The sequence below is a fragment of the Schistocerca americana genome, chromosome 7 (genome assembly GCF_021461395.2).
Source record: "Schistocerca americana isolate TAMUIC-IGC-003095 chromosome 7, iqSchAmer2.1, whole genome shotgun sequence".
NCBI classification, from domain to species: Eukaryota; Metazoa; Arthropoda; class Insecta; order Orthoptera; family Acrididae; genus Schistocerca; species Schistocerca americana.
The window spans coordinates 583934933-583944335 of record NC_060125.1 but is presented as its reverse complement, the minus strand read 5'-3'; positions in this window follow the sequence as shown (position 1 = coordinate 583944335).

Sequence of the window (9403 nt, the reverse complement as noted above, 5' to 3'; positions counted from 1 at the left end):
GGATTCGTGTCGGGCGATCTGGGCCATTCGCTCGAACTGCCCAGTATGTTCTTCAGACCAATCGCGAACAACTGTGACCTGGTCCGTAGCGATCTATAAAAATTCTGGAGAAACAGAAGTCCAGCTTCAAACAGCCAAGATCGCTGTTGTACAACATCTGTGGTGATGACCGGTTTCCGCAAACTACGTTGCCATTATCAGACCCCATGTTCACGAAATATCGTTCTGTGATATGATATGACACAAAACGCATTTGATCAAGATTCAGTGAAATGTACTGCAAAACGTCTGATGATGACGAAGTAGTTTGCTGAAACCGGTCAACACTACAAATGCTGGAGAAAAGCGATATAGACTGTCTGAACAAGTACCTCAGTTTCTCCATTAATCTACACTACTGGCCATTCAAATTGCTACACCACGAAGATGACGTGCTGCAGAATCGCAATTTAACCGACAGCAAGACGATGCTGTGATATGCAAATCATTAACTTTTCAGAGCATTAACACAAGGTTGGCGCCGGTGGCGACACCTACAACGTGCTGACACGAGGAAAGTTTCCAACCGATTTCTCATACACAAACAGCAGTTAATCGGCGTTGCCCGGTGAAACGTTATTGTGATGCCTCGGGTAAAGAGGAGAAATGCGTACCATCACGTTTCCAACTTTGATAAAGGTCGGATTGTAGCCTATCGCGATTGCGGTTTATCGTTTCGCGACATTGCTGCTCGCGTTGGTCGAGATCCAATGACTGTTAGCAGAATATGGAATCGATGGGTTCAGGAGGGTAATACGGAACGCCGTGCTGGATCCCAACGGCGTCGTATCATTAGCAGTCGAGATGACAGACATCTTATCCGCATGACTGTAACGGATCGTGCAGCCATGTCTCGATCTCTCAGTCAACAGATGGGGACGTTTGCAAGACAACATCCAACTACACGAACAGTTCAACGACGTTTACAGCAGCATGGACTATCAGCTCGGAGACTGTGGCTGCGGTTGCCCTTGACACTGCATCACAGACAGGAGCGCCTGTGATGATGTACTCAACGACGAACCTGGGTGAACGCATGGCAAAATATTTTATCGGATGAATCCAGGTTCTGTTTACATCAACATGGTGGTGGCATCCGTGTTTGGCGACATCACGGTGAGCGCACATTGGAAAAATGTATTCGTCATTGCCGTACTGGCCTATCACCCGGCGTGATGGTATGGGGTGCCATGGGTTACACGTCTCTGTCACCTCTTGTTCCAGTGGCGGCACTTTGAACAGTGGACGCTGCATTGCAGATGTGTTACGACCCGTGGCTCTACCCCGGCGAAACCCTACATTTCAGCAGGATAATGCACGACCGCATGTTGCAGATCCTGTACGGGCCTTTCTGGATACAGAAAATGTTCGACTGCTGCCGTGACCAGCACATTCTCCAGATGTCTCACGAATTGAAAACGTCTGGTCAATGGTGGCCGAGCAACTGACTCGTCACAATGCGCCAGTCACTACTCTTGATGAACTGTGGTATCGTGTTGAAGCTGCATGAGCAGCTGTATCTGTACACGCCATCCAATCTCTGTTTGACTCAGTGCACAGGCGTACTAACTTTGTTATTACGGGCAGAGGTGGTTGTTCTGGGTATTGATTTCTCGTGGTCTATGCACCCAAATTGCGTGATAATTTAATCACAAGTCAGTTCTAGTATAATATATTTGTCCAATGAATACCCGTTTATCATCTCCATTTCTTGTTGGTGTAGCAAATTTAGTGGCCAGTAGTGTACCTGTATACACGTCCATGATTCCGAATGTGTTGCCAGTGCCGAATTTTGTCCATGAACTGTAGATTCGACTATGTCCCATAAATGTTCGATTGGATTCGTGTCGGTCGATCTAGGACATTCGCTCGAACTGCCCAGTATCTTCTTCATAACAATCGGCGAACAGCTGTGACTCCATGACATGGTGCGCGGTGATCCATAAAAATTCTGGAGAAACACAAGTCCAGCTTCAAACAGCCAAGATCGCTGTAGTACAACATGTATTGTGATGACGGGTTTCAGCGAACTACGTTGCCATTATCAGACCTCATGTTCACTAAATATCGTTCTGTGATATGATACGATAAAAAAGGAATTTGGTCAAGATTCAGTGAAATGTACTGCAAAACATCTGATGGTGGTGACGGTCATCACAACAAATGCTGGAGAAAAGCGATCTCGACTGTCTTAACTAGTACTTCAGTTTCTCCATTAATCTAGATCGACCACTAAGTTGACAATGTCAAGCATATATCATAACAATTCTATCTTTTCTTGGGAATATAAAGTCCATGAGTGGCTGCAAATGGTTCCAAGTAACCTAACGTATAATTTTCCAGTCTATTGTAAGTAGGCTGTTTAGGTTTTTTGTTGGTAACGCCACCTCTGTATGAAAAATGACTGGCTGTGCTGTGTGCAGTCTGTGGCTAGCTTTGCATTGTTGTCTGCCATTGTAGTGTTGGGCAGCGGCAGCTGGATGTGTATAGCGCGTAGCGTTGTGCAGTTGGAGGTGAGCCGCCAGCAGTGGTGGATGTGGGGAGAGAGATGGCGGAGTTTTGAAATTTGTCATGAACTGCTATATTTATATATGATGATATCAAGGTAGATACATTGTTTGTTCTCTATTAATATCTTTCATTTGCTAACTATCCTTATCAGTAGTTAGTGCCTTCAGTAGTTTGAATCTTTTATTTAGCTGGCAGTAGTGGCGCTCTCTGTATTGCAGTAGCTTGAGTAGCGAAGATTTTTGTGAGGTAAGTGATTTATGAAAGGTATAGTTTAATGTTACTCAGGGCCATTCTTTTGCAGGGATTTTTGAAAGTCAGATTGCGTTGCGCTAAAAATATTGTATGTCAGTTTAAGCACAGTCTTGTATAATCGTTCAAAGGGGAAGTTTCACTATGATCAATGTAAACAGCCCACACCATCATGAAACCATCACCGGCTTGCACAGCGCCTTATTGACAACTTGGGTTAACTCCTTCGTGGGATCTGTGCCACACTTGAACCGTAGTAGCAGCTCGTACTCATCTGAGCAGTCCATGGTTTTACAGTCGCATCGGGCAGAACAGAGAGCAGGAGAGGCACTGCAAGTGATGTTATGATCTTAGCAAAGGCACCTATTTCGGTCGTCTGGTGCCAGAGCCCATTAACGATAAATTTTGCCACACTGTTCCAACGGATACCTTCGTCGTACGTTCTACATTGATTTCTGTGCTTATTTCACAGAATGTTGCTTGTTCTTTACTACTGACAACTCTACAGAAAAGCTGCTGCTATCGGTCGTTATGTAAAGGCCTGAAGTTTCGGACTTTTCACACACTTTGATACTGTGGATCTGCGAATATCGCACTACCTAATGATTTCCGAAACGGAATCTCCCATGCGTCTGGCTCAAGGTACCATATCATGTTCAGCGTCTGTTAATTCCGATCGTGCAACCATAATCACGTCGGAAACCTAGTCACAGGTATCACTTAGGTACCAATGACTGTTCTGCCAATGCGCTGTCCTTTTATACATTACGTACCGCCATCTACGAATGTGCATATTGCTATCCTGTGACTTTTCGTCACTTCAGTGTAAATGAGATCTGAGATCTGCCTGTCACCGTCTTCCCTACCATCATCTTAGAAGAACCTCACCTGATGATCTGCTTCTCAGACGGTGACGGCGTAGAATTCTTTTTCACGTACTGCCGGGATACCGATTTCTAGTTGAAATTAAAGCAGATATATTTTTGTAAACACATCGAAGTGAGAGGCAGCTTCGATGTAAGTCCACAATTCCGGACTAATCAAGCGATCCGTAGGTCTGCTGTCCGCCAAGGCACAATTACAGTGAAAGACGCAAAATATGAACAAAGACAACGATAACCATTTCAGGTAAAATTCTCTCAAGCTTCCAGCCACGTCAAGTCCTTTAAAATCCTCGAGCTTGGGACCGAGTACTCCTCAGCCAATCTCAAATGGTGACTGTTTTTTGGTTGTTCCTATCGTTTATAAATAGCCATGCTGTCTCTTGTGACATCAAAGTGGTCTCTAAAGCACTTGACGTGGCTGGTAGCTCGAGTGAATTTTATGAGCACACTTGCCGCAAAGTGCGTAATCATTCCAGTCACTAGAGAGAGTTTTGATACAGCTTAACAAAGTTGAAATCCAGGATTCGAATCACATGTTATTAAAGAGCAGTGAGTGGAACACGTTGCGACTTAACGCACAGGGTTAGCACGATAAGAACTGCCGAATTAACACTGATAAAACCAGGAAGCTATTCTCTACCTGTTCAAACTGAATATTTACATTTTAAACATGGTCGGCGTTGCTATGAGAATTCTGTTGTGAATGACTTGATGTAATCTGAGTATGATGGTGCCTTGTTACAACTATGGCCGTGGCAAATGAACACATGCAGTGCAAAGTGACTCATGCTGCAGCACCACGGCTGGTCACGAAATAAACCCCAAAATGCACTGCCACGACCTGATCCCACCAAGCAATGCCACGAATTGAGACTGAGAGGGCGCCTCTTATTAGTTCTGCGATCCCTGGTCATCACACACTCTTATGTTTACTCCGACAACAATATGTCTCACTTGTCATCGCGAGCGATGGCGGAAATGCCGGTGCTCGCTTACACTTTCGGCAGTCGGGCTGCTCGGCTCGCCCAAGCACAGTTTGGCGTTACTGGAGTGGCGCCACGCGCCTGATGGTCGGAGAGACCGCTTTCCCTCCGCGCAACCGTCGTCTTGGCTTTTTGAAAACAACGGCCTCTGTGACTCCTACAGCTCTAGGCCATTTTGACGAATTTATGAATTAAAAGATTGGTGAAAGCAAACACTTCTCCGTCCCCATCATTTGATATTACCGTACTTAGGCAAGCTATCTGTGGTTACAGACGGGTTGAGAAAATTACTTTTTATGAATGACTAAGGGGATTAAAATTATTGTCTTTTTAATAAAGAGGTATGCAGCCCCTGGACTACCGCCATTAAACTCGTAATTGTATAAGCAATCCGAATCTGTAATCCGAACGGCTTTTCGGTTTTATTCTTCCCTTGTCTTTGTGCAGGGGCAGGGCTTGGCCACATGTGGTCTCGACTCGTCTGGAAAGTCTCTATGTTACAGTACCTTTGTCTCTTTGCTTTGATGACAGACTATCGCATCTTAGATACAGGCATGTCAGCAAAAATATTAGTCCACGCCTGGAGACATCTCGATAATGCCGTGGAACACCAGACCTCATTGCTGCTAATTGCACTATTCGATTGGGAAGAGAGTCAGCAAATTTCTTCAGAAATGCCATATCCAACCGAAACGTTCATTCATGATTGGATCATGTAGACGTACGGAAGTGAAGGGATGTTAACTGAACCGTTTCAGTCTCTGTTCCAAATGGCCACAGACAACGTCTATGAAATTAAAACAGAATGATTTCGCGGACCAGTAGCTGTGAAATAGATGGCCTGACTGTCGTAAGATAAGCAACATATTGGTGCCGCTCTCTCAGCATGTCTGTTGTCATCTTCGACGATGAGAGTGTTCCAGGATACCAGTCATACAGATGTAGAAGAAAGGTCAACTCTTGATCAAGAGTATGTTCAAATAAACATCCTGGTTCATGATCACATTAACATGAATGAGCGGGACAAAGTCACAGCGAGGCACATCGTAGAATCACTGACTGGCACATACACACCACCTCATTGCTATGCCCTATACCAGTGTTGAACGGTGACGTGACCGTCTGATATCCGACTCCAGCTATTATAGCATTGTCAATAGCCTGTTCGTCCGGAGAATAGTTTCCCGGCATTCACTGACAGCAGCAACTCCAGCCGGGTTTGAAACGGATTGTCTGCCCCCGTAGCTCAGTGGTCACTGCAGCTAACTCCAGCACGGACTACCTGGTTTCGATACCCAGTACTGGTTTTCTTTGGCCAGAGGAGTGGTACAGGGTGCCTTCACTCTAGTGAGGCCAATTGAGAAGCTACTTGACCAATTAGTGACGGTTCAGCCGCAAAGAAACCAGAGAACGGTCAGCAGGCCGGTGTGCGGACAACGTGCCTCTGCATTCAGTATCCAGTGAGACCCCTGATACATGATGCCAGAACGCGGAGCTATACACTATGGTAGTCACACTTTCTCATTAGCTTGCATGACATGAAATCACGCAATATCAGCCCCGAGCTGAGAGTTTAGTGGAACACAGTGATGGGTTTATACAGGGTGGTTATTGAACCGTGGTATTACTCAATTCTGTAGAAAATCAAAATTTACAATCTCACCACAGTTATTTAACGGCAACAGGAAGCCCGGGATCACTGGTGATGGACAAGCTTGTGACTGTTTTGCATTTTTAATTTGACTCAAAACAGACTTTATTATAAACTTCAATTCGGACATTTGCCCACTTACTGATGCAATATACAAATCTTCACTGTAATTGAATTACATAAACACGAATAAGTATCATATTTTGATCCACAAACAAAATCATTGATAGTAGGCACGATGAATAATCAATCTTAAACAATCATTGTTGTTTAACCAAATCTCAAAAGACTATTAAAACTATACACTTCCAACCCAAAGTCACACAGCTACATAATACGAAAACTTTATTGAAAAAAAAAACAATGACCTTAAAGCTTAATAAAACTGAACTGCCCACATAAAGGTCCACAGTGAAACATGCTTAGACTAAAAATGCACAGTGGGCCAACCAAGGTCGCAAAACTGGCACACAGGAAAAATAACAAGTTGCACATTCATTAAAGATAAACAAATGATTAACATAAGTGTTAAATAAGAATGCCTAGGAATACCTCAACCAGTAAAATGACTTACAGAAACGCTAATATTAACAAGGTGGCCTCACTTAACTAACAGACATAATGACTCAATGATTCGTAAATTGCACGTAACTTTAGGGAAGAGCGTTGAGGCCCACAGCAGTATTTGGAAGCAATAACGCTACGGCCAGCAGGCAATACGAGCGTTCACTCCCCACGGCTTGCGCACAGGCTCACTAGCACGCGGTATATATTTATATATAGTCCGACCGGCCTCACAATGAGCGGCCCTGACAAGAATCCATAACCGCACCGACGTCAGGGAACGAGCAGGCTTAACAAATGGCCTGCAGCACAAATAGATTGCAATGAAAACAAGGTCAAATCACAGCCACACTGGGACATATAATAAGCATGCCCCCAAATTCATATGGAGCAATACTCTAACATTACCCGTCTCCCAGTAAATTAGCAGGAAACTTAGAGATCACTTCCAGTTGCCTTAAGGCACTTTCAGCATTAAATAAACATACGAAATCCTGCCGTGACAAATAATTAAACCCTTAACTCTACAGCTGCCGGGCGCGTACACAACCGCAACCAGTCCCAAAGCGGTCAATATGTCCTAAAACGAGATAAAATTTGCTTGAAAACCACTTAAAACACACACTCCACAGATGATGAGAAACGAAATGGGGAACATCAGCCTCCTTAAAATAGCCACCGTGGAACCAAGTTCAGAATCATCTCCGGCAGCTACTCATGCCACAATAAGTCTCAGCAATCTTCTTAGTTAAACACAGAATGAAAGTCTTACGTAACTTGGAGCTTGAAAATTACGAACTGGGAAGCTGTTCAGCGTGAGACGACGAACCCACCACAATTTTGCACGTCAAGGCGCTTAATGATCGGCACCGTACATCCGGCGATACATAAGACAAGGGCGGCGAGCACGGCGAGGGCCATGCACTACGGTTAGGGACGCAGGCTTGTTTGCAACGCAAGTTGGCTCGTTGAACGCCGACCGGAGACTCATTCGTCACACGTTCACCCGGAAAACGGCCAGGGGGAGCAGTCAAAGATAGCAAGACAGCTGATTATCGATATCAGCGATGCTAGTAGATCACCCTAGCGCCAGCCGCCACCGCTCAATTATAGTAATTAAATTTTCGCTACTTGAGAGGGCCCCCAAGAAAAACGAATGATCGTAGTACTATGAAACTTTGTGGAAAGAATTGTAAGGATATTCCGAAGAGAAACGAATAAATCACTGAAAAAAAAAGACTTACATCCACTGTGCATGAGAGGGTTACATTTACTAGTTATATACCATGTTTACGTTCCATGATACAAACGTTGCTCATTGTGACGATCATTTGCATCCATGACAGCCTGGAACCGCTCTGCAGCACTTTCCGAATGGTTGACCATGGAATGTTCAGCTGTCGTGACAAAACTCGTGCACAGCTTTTAAGTAGGCTGTTTAGGTTTTTATGTTGGTGAGGCCACGTAGCGCTCTGTATGAAAATCGCTGACTTCGTTTTGTGCAGTCTGTGGCTGGTTGGACTCAGTGTTGGAATATTCGTTAGTGTAGTGTTGGGCAGTTGGATGTGAACAGCTCGTAGCGTTGGGCAGCAGTGGTGGATGTGGGGAGAGAGATGCCAGAGTTTTGAGAGGTTACTATGAGCGGACTATCCGGACGTGTGTCTGTCAGAATGAGGAAATCTGTAAAACTGTATGTCACGAACTGATATATATGAACACTATTAAGGTAAATACATTGTTTGTTCTCTATTAAAATCTTTCATTTGCTAACTATATGCCTATCAGTAGTTAGTGCCTTCAGTAGTTAGAAACTTTTATTTAGCTGGCAGTATTGACGCTCGCTGTATTGCAGTAGTTCGAGTAACGAAGATTTTTGTGAGGTAAGTGATTCATGAAAGGTATAGGTTATTGTTAGTCAGGGCTGCTAGTCAGGGCTATTCTATGGTAGGGATTATTGAAAGTCATATTGCGTTGCGATAAATAATGTGTCAGTTTAGTGATGATCAGAATAAGTAAAGATAAAACTGTCTTCGTACGTTGAGTTTTACTCAGCTGTTTCTGTATCAAATAACGTAGAAGTTTATCAGTACAGTCATTTTAAATTTTTTAAAGGGAACGTTTCAACCTTGAAGATCGCTCATTGCATCCAGCATTCTCAGCCACGGCCACAGCAACTTCAACAATTTGTGGCGTAATTGGCGGTCGGCCTCTCGCAGAAGCATTTCCCAAATCGCCAGTTTCAATTTGACAACATCGGCCAATATAGTCCGTGCTGTGGATTACCTTACCGCCAAAATACAGAAAGCAGTGAAACTCTCCACCTCCACTGCATCACGGAATTTAACGCCCCTGGACGACTTGCCACCTCTGTTCCGAGAGCTGAAGGTGCAAAAAAACCGCTACCGCCGCCGGTCGAAGCAGTTTCGTGACCCTCAGGACAAACGCCAAATGAGACAACTCCAGCGCGAATTCAGCCACCGGGTCGCTGACTGGAGGTCCGAACAATGGGAGGACAGGATGTC